The sequence below is a fragment of the Macaca mulatta genome, chromosome 2 (assembly GCF_049350105.2).
Source record: "Macaca mulatta isolate MMU2019108-1 chromosome 2, T2T-MMU8v2.0, whole genome shotgun sequence".
Classification (NCBI taxonomy): domain Eukaryota; kingdom Metazoa; phylum Chordata; class Mammalia; order Primates; family Cercopithecidae; genus Macaca; species Macaca mulatta.
The window spans coordinates 115,073,114-115,100,358 of NC_133407.1; the positions used below are offsets into that span (position 1 = coordinate 115,073,114).

Genomic DNA, 27,245 nt, shown 5'->3' on the forward strand with positions numbered 1-27,245 from the left:
CTGGCCTTACATCACTCTTTAAGCCTGCAGTAGACTCTTCCTTAATGGTTGATAGCTCTGTCAACTGTCCATGATAGGGAGCCCAGACTAAGAGAGTTGTCCAAGGGTCTGTCAGTCTGTACAAATGGCAAAAATCCTAATATTATTTCTCCAAAGTAATTTCTTGCCCTCCTGCAGCAGAAAAACATGGGAGAAAAATAACAAGAAGAAACCTGGGCTTGAATATGCACTAAAGGTTGGAGGGTAAAGGAGACTGTTAGAATTTAACATGTTTTCTTTGTTTAACAAGAATTTTATGTTTCTTATTCATGCAGACTTATGGATCCAGTTCCTAGTTTCACTCCAGAATTTCAACTACTTTCCAGATATATGTCAAATCTTAGTTAATAATGAGATTCCCCTTCCCAGTACCACTTGCATTTCTTTTAGGCTACCCTTTTTCTTATGTGAATATTTGCAAGGAAAAGCCAGATGTCCCAGTTCTTTTCCTCCATTGCTTTTACTTTATTACCTGTGCTGGTTTCTTTGGTCTTTGGTTCTCCAAGAAGGTATCCTGAGCCACCACCATCCTTGTCTTCTGAGAACACTCTGCTCATCAAAACTGTTTGGCCTACATTGTGGATAGCCATGTTCAGCTAAGACAAGAGTAGGGCTTTTCTCGGCCAGGCGCAGTGGCTCATGCCTGTAATCCTAGCACTTTGGGAGGCTGAGGTGGGCGGATCACTTGAGGTCAGGAGTTTGACCAGCCTGGCCAATATGGTGAAACCCCGTCTCTACTAAAAATACAAAAATTAGCCGGGCGTGATGGCAGCTACTCAGGTGTACTGAGGCAGGTACACCTGTAATCCCAGCTACTCAGGTGACTGAGGCAGGAGAATTGCTTGAACCCGGGAGGTGGAGGTTACAGTGAGCTGAGATCGCGCCATTGCACTCCAGCCTGGGGTACAAGAGCGAGACTTCATCTCAAAAAAAAAAAGAGTAGGGCTTTTGTCAAGAATTTTATTGTAAAACAAATCAAAGCCCAGACCAGAAACTACAGACATAAGTAACTTACTGGTTATTCTAAGAATGACTGCTTGCCATAGGGCAAAGTTAGTTCCTTCATTTTGGAAACTAGTTCCATCCAAAGTTTTATTTCCAAAGTTAGTTCCTTCATTTGTGGTTGGGGATAACTGGGAGTTTATGGAGCTTTAGGATGAACTTGACAAACTTGTTGGAACGTCAGTTTTACCGGAAGATTGGTGAAGTGGTGTCAAGGTTAGGAGGTTTGGTACTTTAACTGGTAAAGAATTTAAATGTTTTTTTTATAATGAAAATTATGACATAGAAATAAAAATTCACATATATTTTTTAAGATGAAGTAAGATATTTTGGCCGAGCGCGGTGGCTCATACCTGTAATTCCAGCACCTTGGGAGGCCAAGGAGGGTGGTTCACCTCAGGTCAGGAGTTAGAGTCCAGCCTGGCCAACATGGCGAAACCCAATCTCTACTAAAAATACAAAACTTAGCTGGGTGTGGTGGCCCATGTCTGTAGTCCCAGCTACTTGGGAGGTTGAAGAACGAGAATCACTTGAACTCGTGAGGCAGTGGTTGCAGCAAGCCAAGATTGTGCCATTGCACTTCAGCCTGGGTGACAGAGCACAGTGGTGCTCGCCTGTAATTCCAGCACTCTGGAGGCTGAGGCAGGAGAATTGCTTAAACCTGGGAGGCAGAGGTTGCAGTGAGCCGAGATCATGCCACTGCACTCCAGCCTGGGCTACAGAGCGAAACTTTGTCTCAAAAAAAAAAAAAAAAAAAGAATGAATATCAAAATAATTATGCTGAGTGAAAGCCAGAACTCCTGAGAGAGAAAGAAAAAGAGCAAGAGAGTGAGAGAGAGAATAAGGAAGAATGTGGTATTAAGCCTAAAATAGCCATTTTTTATATATATATATGGATAGCCATATGTGTGTGTGTGTGTGTGTATATATATATATTTCTAGGCATATATATGGATATGCCTAGAAAATACAAACCAATCCTTAATGACAGAAAGCAGCTTAGTGCTTCTCTAGGGGTAGGATTAGGGGCTATATATATGTGTGTGTGTATATGTATACATATATATGTGTGTGTGTGTATATATACGTATATATGTGTGTGTGTATATATACACACTGTTATATATATCTAAAAATATATATATATATAAACCGATATATATATGGCTATATACATACACACACATATATACACATATATATATAGTGCCATATATATTAGTTTTCTTCCACAGTTCTTGGCTTCTAACTCCCATAGTCTTTGTTGCAGTCTTTTGTTATAATGGTGCATGTGTTAGGCCTCAGGGGGATATCTCAGGAAACAGAATCTCTCTGACCTACTCTTGCCATCCTTTTACCTGCCCCAAGGCAGGACTCTAAAATTCCAAGCCCCCCTTTCTAATTATGGCTCATAAGACCCTCATTCCAGAGAGGGTCCCACTTATACACTGGGGAAGTAATACTGACGTGAAGCTTCCATAAAAACCCTAGAGGGGATGGGCGTGGTGACTCAGGCCTGTAATCCCATCACTTTGGGAGGCCGAGGAAGGAGAATCACCTGAGGCCAGGAGTTCGAGACCAGCCTGGTCAACATGTTGAAACCCCATCTCTACTAAAAAATACAAATATTAGCTGGGCGTGGTGGTGCATGCCTGTAATCCCAACTATTCGGGAGACTGAGGCAGGAGAATTGCTTGAACCCAGGAGGCAGAGACTGCAGTGAGCCAAGATTGCACCACTACACTATAGCCTGGGTGACAGAGTGAGACTCTCCAACAAACAAAAAACCCTAGAGGACCGAGTTTGGAGAGCTTATGGATAGCTGAACATGTAGAGGTTTCTGGAGGGTGTCACACAAAGGGAAGGCATGGAAGCTCTGCACTCCTTCCCCCATACCTTACCCTACCATCTCCTCATCTGTGTCCTTTGTAATATCCTTTATAATACCAGTAAACGTGTTTCTCTGAGTTCTGTGAGTGGTTCCGGCAAATTAATTGAACCCAAGGAGGGGTTCATGGGAACCCCAATAGGAAGCCTATCAGCTGGTGTGTGTCAGGGCGCAGTCTTGGGACTGAGCACTTAAATGGATTTGATACTATCTGACATAGTGGGATCTGACATTATCTCCAGGTAGATAGTGTTATAATTGATTTGGAGGGCACCTAGCTGATATCTACTGCAGAATTAATTGGTCGCTTGGTGGTGGGGAGAAATCCCCACACATTTGGTCACTAGAATTCTTCTGTGGTGGTGATTGTTGTTGTAGTGTGTGAGAGCAGAGGAAAACCATGGTTTTAGAGTTTTTCCAAAAGAGAGTGAGAGAGCAAGAGAGAGAGAATACATCATGTGATTTCATTTGTATTAAAAGTCTAGAAAATACAAACCAATCCTTAATGACAGAAAGCAGCTTAATGCTTCTCTAGGGATAGGATTAGGGGCAGAGAGAGGAGAGAAGGACTTTAAAGGGGCATAAAAACTTTCAGGGTGACACATGATCATTATCTTGATTTTTATTAGTTTTATATAAATAGTATACAATCAAACCTGAATAAAGATGGGAAAAATGTGAAAAAAAATTTAAAAAAATCCAAGTATCTTTTTTTTTTTTTGAGACAGAGTCTCATGCTCTGTCACCCAGGCTGGAATGCAGTGACGCAATCTTGGCTCACTACAACCTCCATCTCCCAGGTTCAAGCAATTCTCCTGCCTCAGCCTCCCGAGTAGCTGAGATTGCTGAAATTGTAGGTGTACCCCACCACACCTGGCTAGTGTTTGTATTTTTTACAAAAAAAAAAAAAAAAAAAACCGCGATTACTTTTGCACCAATCAAATAGTAGAGATAGGATTTCACAATGTTGACCAGGCTCGTCTCAAACTCCTGGCCTCGAGTGATCCACCCGCCTCAGCCTCCCAAAGTGATGGGATTACAGGCATGAGCCACTGTGCCTCACCCCAAGTTAACTTTTTTTTTTTTTTTCTCCAGACGGAGCCTCACTGTCACCCAGGCTGTAGTGCAGTGGTGTGATCTTGGCTCACTGCAACCTCCGCCTCCCAGGTTCCAGCGATTATCCTGCCTCAACCTCCCCAGTAGCTGGGACTGACTACGGGCACCTGCTACCATGCCTGGCTCATTTTTGTATTTTTAGTATATTTTTAGTAGAGATGGGGTTTCACCATGCCGGCCAGGCTGGTCTTGAACTCCTGACCTTGTGATCTGCCTGCCTCGGCCTCCCAAAGTGCTGAGATTACAGGCATGAGCCACCATGCCTGGCCCCAAGTAACTTTTAATATAGTACTCTGTCTGTACCACTCAGTGGAATATATTATATGGGGAAAAAAACTGTAAAAAAATAAAAATCTTATTGCTGGCCACAATGGTTTACACCAATAATCCCAGCCCTTTGGGAGTCCAAGGCAGGAGGATCCCTTGAGCCCAGGAGTTCAAGACCAGCCTGAACAAAATAATGAGACTCCATCACTACAAAAAATTTAAAAATTAGCCAGGCATGGTGGTGTGCAGCTGTAGTCCAAGCTACTCAGGAGGCTGAGACAGGAAGACTCATTGAGTCTAGGAGGTCAAGACTGCAGTGAGCTGTGATCATGCCACTGCACTCCAGCCTTGGTGACAGAGTGAGACTCTGTCTCAAAAAAATAAAGTAAAACCTTGATCTTTACTTAGATTTATTGTTTGTAATGAAACTATTTGAAACTATTTTGAGGCTGGGCGTGGCAGCTCACGACTGTAATCTCAGTACTTTGGGAGGCCAAGGCGCATAGATCACATGAGGTCAGGAGTCAAGAGACAAGCCTGACCAATATCGTGAAACCCCGTCTCTACTAAAAATACAAAAATTGGCCGGGTGTGGTGGCATGCACCTGTAATTCCAGCAGTTCGGGAGGCTGAGACAGGAGAATCGCTTGAACCCAGGAGGCAGAGGTTGCCGTGAGCCGAGATCGCACCACTGCACTCCAGCCTCAGTGACAGAGCAAGACCCCATCTCAAAAAAACAAAAACAAAACCCACCTATTTTGAGTAGGACTGGGCAAATAAGCAAATGTATTGATGCTGTTGGAAACAAGGTTCTCACTGGGGGACAGAAGAGATACAGATATGGAATAGGAGAACTGAAATTAAGAGTATTGTTATGAACACATGATTTTTAAAATAAATGTATTTCCTAACTAACTAATCACCATGCCCAGCTAATGTTTTTGTATTTTTAGTAGAGATGAGGTTTCACCATTTTGGCCATGCTGGTCTTGAACTCCTGACCTCGTGATCCACCCGCCTCAGCCCCCAAAGTGCTAGGATTACAGGCGTGAGCCACTGTGTCTACCTTTTTTTTTTTTTTTTTTTTTTTGAGACGGAGTCTTGCTATATCCCCTAGGCTGGAGTGCAGTAGCATGATCTTGGCTCACTGCAACCTCTGCCTCAGGGGTTCAAGCAATTTTCCTGCCTCAGCCTCCTGAGTAGCTGGGATTACAGGTGCGTGCCACCATGCCCTGCTAATTTTTGTATTTTTAGTAGAGACGGGGTTTCACCATGTTGGTCAGACTGGTCTCAAACTTATGACCTCGTGATCCGCCCACCTCTGCCTCCCAAAGTGCTAGGATTACAGGCATTTGCCACCACGCCTGGCCAGAGATTCATTCTCGTATATTTGAATAGCTCATTCCCTTTCATTACTCAGTAGTATTCCACTTTATGGATATATATCCCAATTTGTTTATCCATTTGGGTTTTTTTTTTGTTTGTTTTTTTTGTTTTTTTGAGAAAGAGTCTTGCTCTGTCGCCCAGGCTGGAGTGCAGTGGTGCGATCTCGGCTTACTGCAACCTCTGCCTCAACCTCCTGAGTAGCCGGGATTGTAGGCGCCTGCCACCATGCCCAGCTAAGTTTTTGTATTTTTAATAGAGATGGGGTTTCACCATGTTGGCCAGGCTGGTCTTGAACTCCTGACCTCAAGTGATCTGCCTTCCTTCACATCCCAAAATGCTGGGATTACACACTTGTGCCACTGCACTCAGCTTCGTTTTCTTTCTTTTTTTTTTTTTGGCCCAAGATGTTGCTTTTTTGTTTTTGTTTTTGTTTTCAGTTACAAATAAGACCACTATGAACATTCAGGTACAAGTCTTTGTGGGGCATGTGCTTTAATTTTGCTTAGATAATGGATTCTGCCACACTACTGACTATCCACATTATGGGGAAAAAATGGAATAGATTAAAACTGAGAATAGAACTTAGTGGCACTTTGCTAGAGATCTCCCTTTAGCTGAACCATTATCATTCAGTGAATAAGGTTATTCATCTGTCTCTGAATCTATGTGACTACTCTCCAGCCCACAGATCACCATATGATCTATAGGACTATCAGAATAGACTTTGTCAAAAGCGTTAGTTGAAATTAATTTCTTGTTAGGTATGTACCTGGTAGTTAAAAGTCAGCTTGGAGTGAAAGTTGCTTGAAAAGCTGTGTAGCCCCATGAGTATCAAAGAGACCAGTGGGCATTAGGAAAGCAATAACAGTGTGTGACAGCAGCAGGGGAAAGAAATACATTCATCCAGGCATTCAATAATAATTATTGAGCACCTGTTCTTTGCCAGGCATTGTCGTGGGCATTGGGAATGGGGAACAAAAATGCCTGTCCTCATGGGATTTTCATTTTAGTAGGGAGAGATAGATGGTAAACAAGTATATAAACAATATATCAGAAGGTATAAGTGTTATGAAGAAAGGGAGAGTAGGTAAAGTCTGGGGTGGTGCTTCTTTTTTAGAGACAGAGCTCACTGTAGCCTTGAACTGCTGGGCTGAAAGGATCCACCTGCCTTAGCCTCCAAGTAGCTAGGACTACAGGTGCATACCACCACTCCAGCAATTTTTAAAAAACTTATTGTAGAGAGGCTGAGACTAGTGGCTTATGCCTGTAATCCAAGCACTTTGGGACACTGAGGTGGGAGGATCACTTGAGGTCAGGAGTTTGAGACCAGCCTAGGCAACAGAGTGAGACCTCATTACTACTACTACAAAAAAAAAAAAAAAAAAAAAAAAAAAGCCGGGCATGGTGTCAAGCACTTGTAGTCCCAGTTGCTTAGGAGGCTGAGGTGGGAGGATCACTTGAGCCAGAGGTTGAGGCTGTAGTGAGTCAACTTTGTGCCACTGCACTCCAGCCTGGGTGACAGAGTGAGACTTTGTTTCAAAAAATAAATAAATAGGCTGGATACAATGGCTCATGCCTATAATCCCAGCACTTTGGGAGGCCGAGGCAGGTAGATCACTTGAAGTTGGGAGTTTGAGACCAGTCTGGCCAACAAGGTGAAACCCTGTCTCTACTAAAAAATACAAAAATTAGCTGAACATGGTGGTAGGTACCTGTAATCCCAGCTACTTGGGAGGCTGAGGCAGGAGAACTGCTTGAACCTGGGAGTGGAGATTGCAGTGAGCCAAGATTGTGCTGTTGCACTCCAGCTTGGGTGACAGAATGAGACTCTGCCTCTAAATAAATAAATAAATAAATAAGTAAGTAAATGGGGGTCTCCAAGCCTACTGTGGCTTGGAAGGCTGCCTGAAAAATAAATGAATGAATGAATGAATAAATAAATAAATAATTTTGGGGGTAGAGGTGGGGTCTTGCTCTATTGTCCAGGCTAGTCTTGAACTCCTGGCCTTGAGTAGTACTCCCACCTCAGCCTTCCAAGTGATGGGATTACAGATATGAGGCACTGCACCTGAGGGAAGTAAGTGGGCTACTCAGGTGGTTGTCTAGGGAAAAAATATTGTAGACAAGTGGAATAGCAAGAGCTGTTGGAGAGTTTGGGCAGAGGAGTGACACAATCTGACTTTTAAAAGATCATTCTGATGGCCAGGGGCCCCCGGTGGCTCAAGCCTGTAATCCCAGCACTTTGGGAGGCCAAGACGGGCGGATCACAAGGTCAGGAGATTGAGACCATCCTGGCTAACATGGTGAAACCCCGTCTCTACTAAAAAAAAATACAAAAAACTAGCCGGGCGAGGTGGCGGGCGCCTGTAGTCCCAGCTACTCGGGAGGCTGAGGCAGGAGAATGGCGTGAACCTGGGATGCGGAGCTTGCAGTGAGCTGAGATCCGGCCACTGCACTCCAGCCTGGGCGACAGAGCGAGACTCCGTCTGAAAAAAAAAAAGATCATTCTCGCCGATATGGAGATAATTGCCTGTATGGGGGATAAGGGATCAAGCAGGGAGGCCAGCTAGGAAGATATTGCAGAAATCTAAGCAGGAGGTGATGATAGCTTGGTGGAGGTGGTGAAAGTAGTTGGATTCTGGATATGTTTTGAAGATAGAGCTAACTGGATTTGTTAGTCAAATGGATATAGATTGTATGAGAGAAATTAAGGATGAATTCCATGGTACTTGGACTGATAAACTGGAAGATGCCATTTTCTGAGCTTGGGAAGATTGTTGGGGAGGTACAGACAGGGAGCAGATAGGAGTTTGGTTTTGGAATCCATCGTTTAGGTTTGTAATCCATCAGGAATTGATTTTTGTGTGATGTGAGATAGGGGTCGAGGTTCATCCCCCTTTGCCCCAGTATGATTATCTAACTGATCCAGCACTCTGCATTGCATTTTTGTTGTACCCTTTGTTGTAAACCAAGGTATAGTGCATGTGTGGATCTGAACTCTCTATTTTGTTCCCACATAGCTTTCAGGGAAATGGGAGTAGAGGGGAGGTAGTGCAGTGTGGTGAGTTAGAGCATGGACTTTGTAGACAAATCAACCACTTGGAATCAAATCTTTTTTTTTTTTTTTTTTTGAGACGGAGTCTCGCTCTGTCGCCCAGGCTGGAGTGCGGTGGCGCGATCTCAGTTCACTGCAAGCTCCGCCTCCTGGGTTCGTGCCATTCTCCTGCCTCAGCCTCCCGAGTAGCCGGGACTACAGGCGCCCGCCACCATGCCTGGCTAGTTTTTTTCTATTTTTAGTAGAGACAGGGTTTCACCGTGGTCTTGATCTCCTGACCTTGTGATCCGCCCGCCTCGGCCTCCCAAAGTGCTGGGATTACAGGCGTGAGCCACCGCGCCCGGCCTGGAATCAAATCTTATCTTTACCCCTTAGGGCTTTGTGCAGTAAATGTCCTCATCTGTAAAATGGGAACAATTAGAGCATGATCTCCTTAATAGGATTGTTTGATGACTGAATTAGTTTATGTTGTAAGGTGACTAAATAGCTGAAGAAGGATAATAAGCATTGCTGATGGGCTGGACCCAGTGCTCCTGCAGGAGTGACTGGAGTAGTTGTTGGATGGCCTTGGATATGAGTGGGAATACAATGGAATTCCTCTCTAGAAGGGCTCATCACAGACTTGGGACTGGGGCTGTAGGCAATAGTCTGTTCTGCCAACCTTCCTGAAGGGAAATTGGTTAACTCTTCTTTGAATTGTTATCTTCTGAAGTCTTCCAGTGGTCTTCTTTTTTCTTTTTCTTTTCCTTTTTTTTTTCTTTTTTCTTTTTTTTTCTCTTTTTTGGAGTCTCACTCTGTCGCCCAGGCGACAGTGGTGTGATCTCGGTCCACTGCAATCTCCGCCTCCCAGGTTCAAGTGATTCTTCCTGCCTAAGCCTCCCAAGTAGCTGGGATTACAGGTGTGAACTACCATACCTGGCTAATTTTTTTTTTTTTTTTTTTTTTTTTTAAGACTGAGTCTTGATCTATCGCCCAGGCTGCAGTGCAGTGGCGCGATCTCTGCTCACTGCAACCTCTGCCTCCTGGGTTCAAGTGATTCTCCTGCCTCAACCTCCCGAGTAGCTGAGATTACAGGCCCCCACCACCATGCCCAGCTAATTTTGTATTTTTAGTAGAGATGGGATTTCACCATGTTGGCCAGGCTGGTCTGAAACTCCTGACCTCAAGTGATCCACCCACCTCAGCCTCCCAAAGTGCTGACTGAGATTAGAGGTGTGAGCCACTGCACCTGGCCTTCCAGTGGCTTTTGATACAATTAAGATTACAGAAACAGGATGTATTTGCTTGAATTTGAGGGTTTTTTTTTTTTTTTTTTGAGACAGAGTTTCACTCTTGTTGCCCAGGTTGGAATGCAGTGGCGTGATCTTGGCTCAGTGCAGCCTCCACCTCCCAGCTGTCAGCGATTCTCCCGCCTCAGCCTCCTGAGTAGCTGGTATTACAGGTGCCCACCACCACACCTGGCTAATTTTGTAGTTTTAGTAGAGACAGGATTTCACTATGTTGACTGGGCTGGTCTCGAACTCCTGACCTCAAGTGACCCACCTGCCTCGGCCTCCCAAGTTCTGGGATTACAGGCGTGGGTCACTGCACCCGGCCTGAATTTTGTGTATTTTAAATACATCTAGTTTTGAATGTAGTTTCTCAAACAGTAATTATAATTAGAGACAGCAGCAGCCATTGCCTTTCTCTCTGCAGCTTTACTGATAGGCATGCAGTGTGGCAATGTTGGGCACACTGTAATAAAGTGAAAGGAACCTAGAGAAGGCTTTCTGGAGGAATAACCATTAAACTGAAACCTGAGAACATGAATTAAAATTAAGTCATTCGTAACTGTTGGATTAAGAGGTGGGGAAAGAAGGAGACAGCATCAGCAAAGGCCCAGAGACCTGTGAGAGCACTGCGATTTTGAGACTGAAGATCACTGGGCAGAAGCTGTGTGGGTAGAGGTGGTTGGAGGGAGGTAGTAGGTGGTCAGAGAGAAGGCAAGAGGTGAGCAATCAAAAGAACCCTTAAACATTTTAGATTTTTATCCTAAGCGCAAAAGGGATAGGTGTAGTGTCTTAAAAGGTCCTGGGTGGGTGAAGACTCACATGGTCAAATTCAGAAAGCTCACACTCCCTGCATTGTGGGTTGGAGAGGAAACAAGTTAGGAGGCAGGGAGACTATGTGGAGGTTGGTGTAGGAATCCAGACCAGGTAGTAGTAATGGTACAGAGAGGAGTAGCCTGAGATACTTAGGTATACTCTTTAGGTACAGAATCCATGATGGACATAAGAAAAGGCAAGGATGACATTTTCTTTTTCTTGATGGTGACATTGTGGAGTGTAGGATCTTGAAAGAGCCACTGCTCTAAAAATGCCCTTCTAGCTTAGAGACTTTGTACTGTGTTCTTCTTTTCTTTGTTCTTTTTCTTTTCTTCTTTTCGTTGTTCCTTTCTTTTCACCCATCAGGAAGCAATGTTACACCATGGTCCCAGATAAATACATATTTTCTTTGAATTTTCTATCATCCTATGGAAAAAGTTTATTTTTTAAAATGTATGTATGTATGTATGTATGTATGTGTGTATGTATGTATGTATGTATGTATTTTGAGACAGTCTTGCTGTGTCCCTCAGTCTGGAGTGCAGTGGTGCAATCTCGGCTCGCTGCAGCCTCCACTTCTCAGGTTCACACTATTCTCCGGCCTCACTCTCCTAAGTAGATGGTGTTACAGGCGCCTGCCACACATCTGGCTAATTTTTGTATTTTTAGTGGAAACGGGGTTTCATCACGTTGGCCAGGCTGGTGTCAAACTGCTGACCTCAGGTGATCCCCCCACCTTGGCCTTCCAAAGTGCTGGGATTACAGGCATGAGCCACTGTGCCTAGCCTATTGTTTTATTTATTATTATTATTTATTATTATTATTATTTTGAGACAGAATGTAGCTTCGTTGCACAGGCTGGAGTACAGTGGCACGATCTCAGCTCACTGCAACCTCCGCCTCCCAGGTTGAGGAGATTCTCCTGCCTTAGCCTTCCGAGTAGCTGGGATTACAGGTGCCCACCACCACGCCCTGCTAATATTTGTATTTTTAGTAGAAATGGGGTTTCACCATGTTGGCTAGGCTGGTCTCAAGTGATCTGCCTGCTTTGCCCTCCCAAAGTGCTGGGATTACAGGTGTGAGCCACTGCGCCCAGCCTGTTTTAGTTTTTAAATGGCCAGTCAGAAGAGGCTTTACCTGCCTTCTCTGACCAGAGTTTACTCTCCAGCTTTTTGCATTCACAGTGTTAAGATTTAGGGTTTCAACTAATGAGATAGTTCAGAAGGCTCATTACATGCATTAGTTTATTATTTTGCCAAGGCATGGCTTTAAATGATGCTTGCTTTATCCTTTCTCTTAGGCTGGGGTGTGGGAACTGGTAACTTGGCCCTGCCCTCCACAGCATATGCTCTTCAACCTACTCTATTCTCTACTCCTGAATCAGCAATTCTTATCATCATTAAGGTTCTGAAGGGATCATGTAAAATTTTCAGTTATACTTAAGTGCATTTTATGGAGGAAATTATGGGCTATAGCAATATTCTTTAATTTGTGATTTTGTAAAGGTTTCTTATTTCTTCCTTGCCTCTTGTGCTTTCCCAGCATAGTGTTTGCTATGACATCTGATGCTCTGCTTGTGAAACCCCAGTCTTCGTTCAGTCCTTTTTTCCTCAACTACTGAATCCTTTTGGGCATTTGTGTGTATGTGTGTGTGTGTGTGTGTGTGTGTGTATGTGTGGTTTGTAGTTTCAGTCCTTCAAAGTGTTCACCAGTCGAATGGAATAGTAAACTGAGTTCTGTTGCTTCCGCCCCCACACCGCACAGGTTACTAGCATGCTTTTGTTTGTTCATAGGATCAATTTTATTGTCGTCTTCTCTCTTAAGGTAACAGACATAATAGCAAAAAATTTGGAGGGATTATCACTTTAGTTTGTATACCTAAGTCCTCTCAAATAAAATAAGCAGAATGAGCTATTGTTCCTTTTTGCCCATTCCTTCTTAAAAGGGACAGTAGTTTCCTCTCCTAGTTTCTTCTCGATTGATGTGGCCACCTCTACACGGGGCCTTAGAGGAGTTTGTGTGTTATGGAAAGATTTGTATACTATTCCATATCTCTGTCACCATTTAAAATGGATTTGGGGTAAAAAAAATTAGCCGGGCGTGGCAGCAGGCGCCTGTAGTCCCAGCTACTCCGGAGGCTGAGGCAGGAGAATGGCGTGAACCCGGGAGGCGGAGCTTGCAGTGAGCCACTGCACTCTACCCTGGGCGATAGAGCGAGGCGAGACTCCATCTCTAAATGAATGAATGAATGAATGAATGAATGAATGAATGAATAAATAAATAAAATGGATTTTGGGGAGGGAGAATGGGTGTGATTCTGCACTATAACATGAGGTATTACCTGGCTAAGCCCTTAGGGAAGGATCACAATCCCCCGAGGCTACAGATTTGTTCTCATTATTATTACCTGTATCTCATTCGTTATTAAAAAATGAATCTTTGGGGCTAGGCTTGGTGGCTCACGCCTGTAATCCCAGCACTTTGGGAGGCTGAGGTGGGTGGATCACTTGAGGTCAGGAGTTTGAGACCAGTCTGGCCAACATGGTGAAACCCCATTTCTACTAAGAATATAAAAATTAGCTGGGCGTGGTAGTAGGCGCCTATAATCCCAGCTACTCAGGAGGCTGAAACAGGAGAATCGCTTGAACCTGGGAGGCAGAGGTTGCAGTAAGCCAAGATTATGCCACTGCACTCTAGCCTGGGCGACAAAAGTGAGGCTTCATCTCAAAAAAAAAAAAAAAAAAGAGAAAGAATTAATCTTCTTTAATAATCTCCCCTTTTAGGATATAAAGATTCCTTTTGCTCCTCCAACTCTCAGCTCCCAGGCTCTCTGGAGATGCTAGGAGAGAGCTTTCTGTGTCTCCTTGAGAGAGGCCGCCAGTTGGAGCCCTTAAGAGGGGCAGGAAGCCCAGCACCGATTGATATGACCCTTATACCAGCTCTAAATCCAACACATCAGGCAACTGCAGTGTCTGGAACCATTTTATTCCTTGTAGTGCATAATATCAGGTGGAGGAATCACCGACCCTTTAGTGATTCTGAAGTTTCCAAGAATAATATGCTTAAGGCTTTAATTCTATTTTTATTTATTCCCATGTTTTATTCATACTTTGGGAAGTAAGCAAGAAAATATTGGCCGGGAGTGGTGGCTCACGCCTGTAATCCCAGCACTTTGGGAGGCCAAGGTGGGCGGATCACGAGGTCAGGAGATCGAGACCATCCTGGCTAACACGGTGAAATCCCATCTCTACTAAAAATACAAAAACTTAGCTGGGCATGGTGACAGGCGCCTTTAGTCCTAGCCACTCGGGAGGCTGAGGCAGGAGAATGGCATGAACCTGGGAAGTGGAGTTTGCAGTGAGCCAAGGTCGCGCCACTGCACTCCAGCCTGGGCGACAGAGCAAAACTCTGTCTCAGGGAAAAAAAAAAAAAAAAAAAAGGAAAAGAAAATATTTTATCACCTCTGTTCTCCTATTCAGATACCATTCCTTTAATAGATTTTTTATTTTTTTTCCTTAGAGAGATGAGAGACCCTTGGAGGTAAAATTGTAAGAGGAGCTCTTAAGTGGTCAACCTATTGTCACTTGAATCCTTTGGCAGTGCCTGGAAGGAAGGGTTCAGATGGGTAACAGGGACCAAGGATTGCCTGTTGCCTTTTTTTTTTTTTTTTTAATTTTTGTGAGTACGTAGCAGGTGTATATATTTATGGAGTACATGAGATGTTTTGATACATGCGTACAATGTGTAATAATCACATTATGGAAGATAGGGTATCCATCCCCTCAAGCATTTACTGTTTATGTTGCAAACAATCCAATTATATTCTTTATGTTGCAAACAATCCAATTATATTCTTTTAGTTATAAAAGCTATAGTTTGATGCTTCAAAGTAGGTGGCTATGCCTTAACTGTATGTATATTTTCAGGCCGAGGGCCTCTTTCATCCTTGTCAAGGACATTGCAATCTTTGCTGTGTCTCCCCTCCCCTCCACTGCCCTTTCCTCCCCTCGCCTCCTTTCCCCTCCGTTCCCGTCCCCTCCCCTTCCTTCTCCTCCCCTCTCCTCTTTTTTTTTTTTTTTAATTTGATTGAGTCGGAGTCCTGCTCTGTTGCCCAGGCTGGAGTGCGGTGGCGCAATCTCGGTTCATTACAACCTCAGCCTCTGGGTTTAAGCAGTTCTCTGCCTCCGCCTCCCGAGTAGCTGGGATTACAGGTGCCTGCCACCACGCCCGGCTAATTTTTATATTATTTCCCATCCTTAATGTGTGGTGATGGCTATGTATAAGATTGCTTCTGGAATTCTGGGAGATGGAAGGAATGAGGGAAATCGAACTAAATATGTGATTCAGCATTTATGTTTGGCATAAGGACTTTGGTTAAAGACAGATAAAATTAGTGGATCTTTTCTCATAGCTGATGGAATAATGAAGTTGAGTGATTGGAGAAAGTGGGGGAGTACTTTTAAAAATCAGCTCAAGGCCGGGTACAGTGGCTCACGCCTATAATCGCAGCACTTTTGGAGGCCGAGGCGGGCGGATCACCTGAGGTCAGAAGTTTAAGACCAGCCTGGCCAACATGGCGAAACCCCATCTCTACTAAAAAAACAAAAATTAGCCGGGCATGGTGGACGCTTGTAATCCCAGCTACTTGGGAAGCTGAGCAGGAGAATCACCTGAACCCAGAAGGCGGAGGTTGTGGTGAGCCGAGATTGCACCACTGCACTCCAGCCTGGGCGACAGAGCAAGATTCGGTCTCAAAACCAAACCAAACAAACAAAAAAATAGAATCAGTTCAAATTTCTGAAGCAGTAATGCAGTGATGTTAGCTTTGGATATGTGAGATAACAGTGTTTTACATATTTTTAAGTGTTCTTTTTGTATTCTAGATATACTAATCCTTTGTTACTTATATTGTTAGTAATAGCTAGTCTGTGGCTTATCTTTTAACTTAGTTCATGATGGTCTTTGTTGTAAAAAAAAAAAACAAAAACTAATTTTATTGTAGTCAATTTAAGCAGTCTTTTCCCTTGTTTCATAGTCATTTATTTCATGAGTGAAAAAGTAAGGACATAGGAGAGGCATACTTTAAAGATTGGAATATGATTTTCATCAGTGTCTTTAGTTTTAATTTGGATTTTAAAATTTTGGACTTTTTGAAATTTTTCTTGATACTTCCCTGTCTATAAGATTTTAGTAGAACCGGGCATGTACTTTATTTTATTTATTTATTATTATTATTTTTGAGACGAGTCTTGCTCTGTTGCCCAGATTGGAGTGCAGTGGTACGATCTCGGCTCACTGCAAGCCCTCCCTCCTGGGTTCACGCAACGCCATTCTCCTGCCTCAGCCTCCCGAGTAGCTGGGACTACAGGCGCCCGCCACCACGCCTGGCTAATTTTTAATTTTTTTTTTTTCTTTTTTTTTTTTTTTTGTGACTGAGTCTCGCTCTGTCGCCCAGGCTGGAGTGCAGTGGCCGGATCTCAGCTCACTGCAAGCTCCGCCTCCCGGGTTTACGCCATTCTCCTGCCTCAGCCTCCCGAGTAGCTGGGACTACAGGCGCCCGCCACCTCGCCCGGCTAGTTTTTTGTATTTTTTAGTAGAGACGGGGTTTCACCGTGTTAGCCAGGATGGTCTCGATCTCCTGACCTCGTGATCCGCCCGTCTCGGCCTCCCAAAGTGCTGGGATTACAGGCTTGAGGCACCGCTCCCGGCCTAATTTTTAAATATTTTTAGTAGAGATGGGGTTTCACCGTGTTAGCCAGGATGGTCTCCATCTTCTGACCCCATGATCCGCCCACCTCGGCCTCCCAAAGTGCTGGGATTACAGGTGTGAGCCTGGCCCCAGGCATATACTTTATATGTTTTCATAACTCTGTGTTATTCAGAAATTAAACTAGAACCCTTCACGTTATCATACGTAGTCCTTCTTCTTTTACTTCTAGCTGAGACGTTCCCACTTTGTGGCTGGTTTGCTGAGAACATGGTAATTCTTGCCTATGGTTGCAGTGGTGGCCAAAAATCATCATGATGCTAAGCAGAGTCAAAATTAATTCTGTCTTCAGCACAGGGATAGAATTTAAGATGGTTAAAAAGGCATGTAGGCTGGGCGTGGTGGCTCACGCCTATAATCCCAGCACTTTGGGAGGCCGAGGCAGGCAGATCATGAGATCGGGAGTTCGAGACCAGCCTGGCCAACATGGTGAAACCCCGTCTCTAGTAGAAATACAAAAATTAGCTGGGCGTGGTGACGCGCACCTGTAGTCCTAGCTACTGGACGCTGAGGCAGGAGAATTGCTTGAACCTGGGAGGCGGAGGTTGCAGTGAGCTGAGATCATGCCACTGCACTCCAACCTGGGCGATAGAGTGAGACTCTGTCTAAAAAAAAAAAAAAAGGCATGTAGTTGTATTTAAGAATGATTGTTTCGTTGCTACTGTTTTAGCCTTAATTCTGCTAAAGCAGTGATTCGCAACTGGGGGAGTGATTTGGCCCTGAAGGGGACATTTGACAATGTCTGGAGATATTTTTGGTTGTTACAATCAGGATGCTGCTACTGGAATCTAGTGGATAGAGGTCAGGGATGCTGCTAAACGTCCTACAGCACACAGGATAGCTTCTCCCACCACAGCGGTATCTAATCTCAAATGTTAGTAGTGCTAAGGTTGAGAAACCCTGTGTAGCCTTGCTATCTTTTAAAAATGGTCTGTAGTTGTTCCCATCCCTTGTGAGAGCTGAGTGGGAAGGCTGGCCATTTCATTTCTTCATTTTTTTTTTTTCTTTTTTTCTCTCTCTCTAGAAAAAGAGTTTTGCTCTGTTGCCCAAGCTGGAGGGCAGTGGAATGATCTTAGTTCCCTGTAACCTAGATGTCTTGGCTTCCAGCAATCCTCTCATGTCAGCCTCTCAAGTAGCTAGGACTACAGGCATGTGCCACCATGCCCGGCTAATTTTGTTATATTTTTTGTAGATACGGGCTTTTGCTGTGTTCCTCAGCCTGGTCTCAAACTCCTGACCTCAAGTGATCCTTCTGCCTCAACCTCCCAAAGCACTGGGATTAAAAACATGAGCCACCACACCTGGCTTAGGTTGTTTCTTGAGCAGTCAGAATGATCTTGGTCCCCTTGCTCTCAGATCTCTTTTTTTTAGACAAGATCTTGCTCTGTTGCCCAAGTTGGAGTGCAGTGGTGCAATTATAACTCACTGCAACCTTGAACTCCTTGGCTTAAGTGAACCTCCCATCTTGGCCTTCTAGTGGCTGGGAATATAGACATGTGCCACCATATCGGGCTAATTTTTTATATTTTAGTAGAGACAAGGTATCATTATGTTGTCTGGGCTGGTCTTGAACTACTGGGCTCAAGCAGTCTTCCTCTCTTGGCCTTCCAAAGTTCTGGGATTACAGGCGGGAGCCACTAGCCCCTGGCCTCTAATCCCATTTTTAAAGATTTATTTAGAATCCCCAGCTGCCTTTAATATTAATGCTATAATGATTTTTTTTTTTGTCCCAGGGTGTAACTATGATGAGAAATTTTTTTTTTTTTCCCTAAAGCTGGCTTCATGACTATTTCAAAGGTGAATTACATTTTGGTTTGCATGAGTTTTTAATTAGTTTTTAATTTTATTTTATTCTATTTTATTTTATTTTTTTGTGATGGAGTTTTGCTCTTGTTGCCCAGGCTGGAGTGCAATGGCGTGATCTTGGCTTACTGGCTTATTGCACCTCCTGGGTTCAAGCAATTCTCCTGCCTCAGCCTCCCAAGTAGCTGGGATTATAGGTGCCCATGACCATGCCTGGCTAATTTTTTGTATTTTTAGTAGAGATGGGGTTTCACCATGTTGGCCAGGCTGATCTTGAACTCCTGACCTCAGGTGATCCATCCACCTTGGTCTCCCAAAGTACTGGAATTATAGGCATGAGCCACTGCGCCCGGCCGAGTTTTTAATTTATTTAGGCCTCTTGGCAAATATATTGCCTTTGTATAACGTGAAGAATTAGGGAAAGTGTGGTCCACAGAGAATATCAACATGTGATTGCAGATGATAAATAAACATATTGAATAAGGACTGATATACGTCAGTGGATTTTTTATTCATACATATTTTACTCTAGTGGCAAAATTTTTAAAATTTAAAAAATTTTAAAAACTCATTTAAAATTAATTATTGAATGCTTGTTATGTGATAGGCATTTTTGTCAGGCATAATGATACAATGGTGATTGAGATGGACATAATCCCTGCCCTCAAGGAGCTGCATTATAGAAGGGGAGACAGATGACAAGTTTTTTTTTTTTTTTTTTTTAATTATACTTTAAGTTCTAGGGTACATGTGCATAATGTGCAGGTTTGTTACATATGTATACTTGTGCCATGTTGGTGTGCTGCACCCATCAACTCATCAGCACCCATCAACTTGTCATTTACATCAGGTATAACTCCCAATGCAATCCCTCCTCCTTCCCCCTCCCCGTGATAGGCCCCGGTGTGTGATGACAAGTTTTTAATCAAATTACTAAAATTGATAAGATCTTGGTAAGAACCATGTAGACAATAAAGGAGTGAGCCCCAGCAGTAGGGAGGAAGGGCCTATTTCAGCTAGAGTGGTCAGGAGTCTTCTGAGGAGGCAGCATTTGTACTTGTCTTTTCAAAACAATTTGGTTGTGGTTTTGTTCTTTTTTTAAACTTATGTCTGGTTTATAAAGAAGATTACAATGTTTTTGTTCTTAACATTATTTTTCATTTCTCTATTAATCTGCTTTTTGTTTTCTTCCTACTACTTTTCTGGGGTTTTATTTCTAGTTCTCTCTTTTTCAAAAAAAGGAAAATTGATGCATAATAGATGTACATATTTGGGGGGCACATGTGATAATTTTGTACATTCATATGTTTCAAGTTCAAATCAGTGTAATTGGGATATCCATAACCTTCAATATTTGTCTTTTCTTTATGCTAGAAACATTTAAATTATTCCCTTCTAGCTATTTTGAAATATACAGTAGAGTATTATATACTCATCCTACTGATCTGTCAAAGACTAGGTCTTATTTCTTCTATTATACTGTATATTTATACCCATTAATCAATCTCTCTTCATCCTCTCTCCCCTACCTTTCCAACTTCTGGTATCTCTAATTTCTTGAAAAGAAAATTGATATCATTGACTTTTTACCTTTTATTCTTTTTAAATATGTTCATTTAAGGCTATGTATTTCCTCCTAAGCATAACTGTAGCAATATCATAAGTTTTGTTTTGTTTTTTTTTTTTTTGAGACGGAGTCTTGCTCTGTAGCCCGGGCTGGAGTGCAGTGGCCGGATCTCAGCTCACTGCAAGCTCCGCCTCCTGGGTTTACGCCATTCTCCTGCCTCAGCCTCCGGAGTAGCTGGGACTACAAGCGCCCGCCACCTCGCCCGGCTAGTTTTTTGTATTTTTTTTTAGTAGAGACGGGGTTTCACCGTGTTAGCCAGGATGGTCTCTATCTCCTGACCTCGTGATCCGCCCGTCTCGGCCTCCCAAAGTGCTGGGATTACAGGCTTGAGCCACCGCGCCCGGCATAAGTTTTTTTTAAAAAAAATCAGCATTATTGTATAATTTAAATAAAATAAAACTCACATATTTCACATGTATGTGACTATTGGTTGTATACATCCAGGTAATCACCACTATAATCAAGGTAAAGAAAATATCCACTGTCGGCTGGGCGTGATGGCTCAGCCTGTAATCCCAGCACTTTGGGAGGCTGAGGTGGATGGATCATCTGAGGTCAGGAGTTCGAGACCAACCTGGCCAATGTGGCGAAACCCCGTCTCTACTAAAAATAGAAAAATTAGCCAGGCTTGGTGGTAGGCACCTGTAATCCCAGCTATTTGGGAGGCTGAGGCAGGAAAATTGCTTGAACCCAGGAGGCGGAGGTTGCAGTGAGTGGGGATCGTGCCACTGCATTCCAGCCTGAGTGACAGAGTGAGACTCTGTCTCAAAAAAAAAAAAAGAAAGAAAAGAAAATATCCATTGTCCCAGAAATTCCTCTTTCTGGGAACTTTAATTTTCCAGGCAACCAATGAACTGATTTCTGTCATTATAGATTAGCTTTGCCTATTCTAGAATTTGATATAAATGAAATTATACAACACATATTCTTCTGTGTATGGCCTCTTTTGCTCAGCGTAATGTCTGAGATTCATCTGTGTTGTTGCACGTGTCCATAGTTTGTTCCTTTTTATTGTTGAGTAGTATTCCAATTGTATCAGTGTACTAAAACTTGTTTATCCATTCACTTGTTGATGGACATTTGACTCTTATGAATAAAGCTGCTCTGAACATTCATCTAGAGATGGTTTGCTGTTTTTTTTTTCAAAATTATAGATATGTTTTCGTTTCTCTTAGATAAAATTCCAAGAAGTGAATCGCTGGGTTATATAATAGATGTGTTTAACTTGATAAGAAACTGCCAAAGTGTTTCCCAGAATGATTATACCACTCTACTCCTGCCAGCAGTGTATGAGAGTTCCACGTGCCCCATATCTTTGTTAGCACTTGGTATGGTCAGTCTTATTAGTTTTAGTCATTCTAGTGAGTGTCAAATGTCATCTCATATTTTAAATTTGCATTTTTCTAATGATATTGAGCATCTTTTCACATGTTCATTGGCTATTTGTATGTCTCTTTTTGTAAAGTATGTTTCTCCTCATTTGCCCCTTTTTATTGGATTCTGTGTAGTCTTACTGAATTGTAAGAGCTTTAAAAATATATTCTAGGCCAGGTGTGGTGACTCTAGGCCAGAGCTTTGGTAGGCTGAGGCGGGAGGATTACTTGAGGCTAGGAGTTTGAGATCAGCCTGGGCAACATAGTGAGACCCTGTCTCTTCAAAAAATTTAAAAATTAGCTAGGTGTGGTAGTGCTTGCCTGTAGTCCCAGCTACTCAGGAGAACTACTTGAGCAGGAAGATCACTTGAACCTGGGAGTTTCAGGCTGCCATGATTGTGCCACTGCACTTCAACTCTCATGACAGAACAAAATTCTGTCTCTAAAATAGAAATACACCACATTTTAAATATATAATAAATAATGTATACTTAATACATACATGTTTCTAGATATATGTCTTTTTTTTTTTTTTTTTTTTTTTTTTGAGACAGAGTCTCACTCTGTCACCCAGGCTGGAGTGCAGTGGCAGGATCTCGGCTCACTGCAACCTCAGCCTCCCGGGTTCAAGCGTTTCTCCTGCCTCATCTTCATGAGTAGCTGGGACTACAGGCACGTGCCACCACGCCCAGCTAATATTTTGTATTTTTTTTTTTTTAGTAGAGACGGGGTTTCACTGTGTTAGCCAGGATGGTCTCAATCTTCTGACCTCGTGATCTGCCTGCCTTGGCCTCCCAAAGTGCTGGGATTACAGGTGTGAGCCACCACGACCGGCCAGATTGTGACTTGATTTTCTTTTTTCTGTCGGTGTCTTTTGAGGAGCAGAGGTTTTAGATTTTGATGAAGTACATTTTACCAGGTTTTTTATTTGTGATTTGAGCTTTTTGTGTCCTTCTTTATTAAATCTTTATTACAAAATTAGCCAGATGTGATGGTGTGTGTCTGTGGTCCAGCTACTCAGGGGCCTGAGGTGGGAGGATCGATTGCTTGAATCCTGGAGGTGGTGGCTGCAGTGAGCATTGATTGTGCCATCATACTCTAGACTGGGTGACAGACCAAGACTCTGTCTGAAAAAATAAAGAAAGAAGGAAAGAGAAACTATACGTAAAAAGTGTATCCAAGGAACTACAATGGAGAGCCACATCCATACATCAATTTGAGTTAGACAATAAGATCTTGGACTTTGAGCTGATGCTGTAATGACTTGGAGGGGTTCTTCAGAGAGGGAAGTGTATTTTGCATATGAGAAGAATGTGAGTTACTGTGGCCAGAGAGTGGAATATGACAGACTTTTTTCCATAGATGAATACAACAACATATTCTATCCCACATGCTTTTCTAGAGTTGACCTTGATAACTCCTCCAGTTGAGAGGTGGGTTCTAATTTCCCTTGAACGTGGGTGGGAAAGGAGTTCCTGGAGCTGCTGTGGCATAACTCTAAGATTTTTCTAAGCTCTGTTTAATGGAGAAGGTCTGCTAGGTATGCCTTTAAGATCTTCAGGAGGTCTCTTATCTGTTGGAAAAGGTCTATGAGGCCCTATCTTTTTTGTTTGTTTGTTTTAGACAGAGTCTCACTCTGTTGCCCAGGCTGGAGTGTAGTGGCGCGATCTCAGCTCACTGCAACCTCCGCCTCCCGGGTTCAAGCAAATCTCCTGCTTCAGCCTCCTGAGTAGCTGGAATTACAGGTGCCCACCACCATGAGTGGCTAATTTTTTGTATTTTTAGTAGAGGCAGGAGTTCACCATGTTGGTCAGGCCGGTCTCGAACTCCTGACCCCGTGATCTGCCCACCTTGGCCTCCCAAAGTGCTGGGATTACAGGCATGAGCCACTGCGCCTGGCCTAGGCACTATCTTAAATATTTCTGAGACTGTAACAAAAGGTCTCATAGGCCTGCTCTGGATTCAATCTCTGTTTTTCATATTATTGCAGGTGACAAAAGTTGCTCAAGTTTCTGACACAGTGCAATGTGTCTCTGTCTTTTTTTCCAGCTTCCTTTAACGTTTTCCTTTACACTTTACCAACAATATCCTTGATGACCTATAGGCTTTTACTACCGGTCTCCTCATGGCCTTTCCAGTTTTCCATTCACCACCTTATCTCAAATACAATGTCATGGTTTAATTTTTTATTGTGTGGCAGGACCCATGTACCAAATTTCTATTTCAATTACTACTGTTGTGTCATAAATCACCCTGAAACTTAGTGGCTTAAAACTATTATTTCTCTTGGCTTCTGAAGGTAAGCAATTCAGGAAGGTCCTGGCTGGCAATCTAACAGCTAGTCTATCTACATTGCTCTTGACTGAATTTTCTGGGCTATGGATCATATTTTCCTGTTCTTTGCATATCTAGTGAATTTTGATTAAACAATGGTCTCTGTGCATTATGCATTGTAGAGACTGCATTCTGCTGTTGTCCTCTGTATTTTTGTAAACTAAGAGTGAGATCTTAAGGTGTGTTCAGGCTCCAGTGCAGAGTTTTTGGCACACATACATCGTTGTATGTGTGTGCATCCAGTTGCATCACATCAGGAGAAATATGGTGCGACTTTGAGTCTATTTTATTTTATTTTATTTTTATTTTATTTTAATAGACGGGATCTTGCTCTGTTGCCCAGATTAGAGTGCGGTGCAGTGGTATAACCTTGGCTCACTGTAGCCTCAACCTCCTGGGCTCGAGCGGTCCTCCCATCTCAGCCTCCTGGGTTGCTACAGGCCTGCAACACTATGCTCAGCTATTTTTTTTTGTTGTTATTTATTTTTTGTAGAGATGGCGGTTTCCCTGTGTTGCCCAGGCTGGTCTTGAACTCCTGGGGTCAAGTGATCCTTCCACCTCAGCCTCCCAGAATGCTGGGATTACAGGCATGAGCCACTGGGCCTGGTCCTACTGGTCTTTTTTTTTTTTTTAACTTTTAGGTTCAGGGGTACATGTGTGGGTTTGTTATATAGGTAAATTGCATCTCTCAGGAGTTCGGTTAGTCTTTTTTATACCATAGGAGAGAGAAGAGATGGAACCCCTGGAAAAAGAGTCCTGGAAGTGTTTGTACCTTGTGCCTTCACTGAATGTAATGTAGGAATTTTTCTTTCAAAGCTACTCATTTGCCTGGTCAAATTTATAGTGGTGGTGTTCATAATTCATTCCCAAGAAACTTACATAAGTGTTCTTTGGTGTTTATATAACTCTTGCGGTTACTGCTCACAGCTGGCTCACGTGAAGGAGAAAGTTCAGGGGTATTTGCAACTAGGTCTGATTCTGTAATCCTGAATTGTGGTGGTAATAGTCATTGACTTTTAAGCTATGCAGATACTAATTTAATTTACATTTGTTGTCTGTCAAAGCACATGTCTCTTTTCCTCCTTATTGAACTTTTTTTCTTTTCTCTCAGTAACTGTTGGTGGATTATAGTCTAGAATCTGGGGAAGGGCTATTTTTTGGAAGTTAAATTATTTTGCTTAGGTTGTAAATTCGCTTGATTCAGTGTTCAGAAGGTAAAAAAAGAACACATAGTGAAAAGTTACATTTTGACTGAAGGAAATTTAATTATAGAATTTTTGAAATAGATTTATTATTAAGAATAGTTTATTAAAGGTATAGCATCTGTTATTATGTAAAAACCATAATCATCATGAAACAGCAAAAATGAAGCACTTGAAAGACATTGATTTACATGACAATGAGCTTTAAATATTAGCACATCTGTAAACTAAATTCCTTTAATAAGCTAAAAGTAGTTGATGAACCCAGAAGCTGAGGATTCACTCAAAGAATGCTGGGTGGTAAGGAGCTGGTTTAGACGTGTATCATCTGTATAAGGCATGAGAATTAAATATACTGTGCCTGATGATTTTAAAATTGTTACTGCACTTGGCCATGTTCAGCCCCATGTCAGACAGGAGTTCACAGTTGGGTCACAAGCCTTGTAACTTGGGATGAATGTTTGATAATAAATCTGTTGGTGATATTGAAAGGTCAGCAGGTTCTATTCTTTATCCTCCCAGGAACAGCCCATTCCGCAAGGCAGAAGCTAGAACAAGGAAATATAGCAGTTGGCAAAAAGTTCCCCCTGCCCAGCAGATCAATTTCAAACCCCTCTGGACTTGCGCTCTATTCTCTGACTCTGTCCTATCTGCTTACTCTCTAATCTTGCCTCCAACTGTTTCTCCAAGTGATTGCCCAATAAATTTTCTTGTGAAATAGAAACAAAACAAAAAAGACCAGGAGAGCATCGGGGTCATTATCAGAACCAGGCCAGAGGACCTAGCAAAACACTAAGTTGAAGTGTGTCAACCTCGCCCCAAGTGTAGTTGGTATGTTGTAGGCCAAGCTGCAGTATTGGTGGAAGTAGTCATTTAGCAGTGGATATCCCCTCTTGGGGAGTCTGCTGCCCAGCCAACTGTTTGTTTGGGAGGAGGAATTTGATGGCCTCCCCTTTTAGGAGGGAAGAATTCAGGGCTGTGAAGTAGGAAGAAGTTGACAGCAGTATTATGTGAAATGCTGTGGAAGTGTTAGGTCTTTGGAGGGGTAGGGGGCCTGAAAGAGTGATAGTTCTTTTAAAGGAAAACAGGGAATTGCTGAACTTTCTCCTATGATGTTTCAGATGGAAATTGGAGAGCACTGTTTGAAGAGGTTAGTGAATTTGGGAGGGCAACTAGTCAGACTTGGAGCTCTATTTTGAAACTTCTCTTTTAGTTCTCATGTCTGGCTGGGCACATAAGCAATGGCACTTTGTTTCCTCAGCAGGTAGAACATGTCCGTGAGCCAAGGCTTACACACACAGTACATTCCTAGTGCTGCTTGCCACCCTAGGCTCTGCTTTCTTTGGGAGGCTTTTTGTGGTAGGCCTACTACAGACCGGTGGTAATGGAGAAGGGAGTGTGACATTTTAAACTCTTGCTTATGTTAATGGTATTGCAGTGTCCCATCATGAGCATTTCTTGTCTGATGCCTTTCTTGACCGTGTCCCCTCTGCTTTTCGAAAAGCAAAAGCTGTCTACCTGAAACCTTCTCTCAGTTGAGGGCCAAGGAAGTTGCTGCCAGTGCTGCTGCAGGGGAGTGAATCATCCTGGGCATCCACATGTGAGACCCACCCATCTGTCCACTTTTACTCTAACCCCATTAGCCTCCCCTCTCCACCCAAACACTAGGACAGTGGAAAGTAGAATGCCAGGAAGGAGAGGTTTGGGAGTAGTCTTCCCCAGGACTGGGGTTGACTTCTGTACCAGCATACAGAGAAGGATCTTAGATCCTCACCTAAGTCTCCCTTGGATGCGGAGCTCTAGGAAAGGCACAGGAAAGTGGTTCTTGGGTTGGAAGGTCCTTCCTGTTGCTGCTTTACTTCCTTCATTTTGAAGACCAGGTCTCGGTCTTCCCAAGGAAGCGCCCCAATGCCCAGCCAGTAAGCCTGGATTTGGTGTCTTTTCCTCAAGTGTTATTGCTCTTGGGCACTTTCCATATAGCATATGTGTTTCCCCATGTGGTCTGTTCCACTGTGCCTTGGCACAGGGCCTGGTACCTAGCAGATGCTCATATGTGTATTGGGCTAAATTGAAAGCAGGGAGCAGGAGAGGCAACAGTGGCTGGTTTGTAGTAGTCTCACATGGAGAGGTTTAACGTGAAAGTGTAGTCTACAATTTCATGGAGGCAGTATGTGTGTGTGTAAGAAACATTGATTTTGTGACAAGATGCAGTTTGCACATGTCATTTCTGCTTCCCCCTTTGCTTTCTTATTTCTGATCTTTGATTAGAATATATAGTTGAGATTTGAATTCTCACACAAAT

The 27,245-nt window shown here is 43.0% G+C and overlaps 1 protein-coding gene and 1 pseudogene across 10 annotated transcripts in view; one reads left to right on the plus strand and one right to left on the minus strand.

The window, feature by feature from the left end:
• The window catches only part of RAD54L2 (RAD54 like 2), a 127,827-nt gene that overhangs the window by 63,739 nt on the left and 36,843 nt on the right, over positions 1 to 27,245 (plus strand). The gene's annotated exons all lie outside the window — the stretch shown is intronic.
• Positions 14,701 to 14,806, minus strand: LOC114676608 (U6atac minor spliceosomal RNA; annotated as a pseudogene).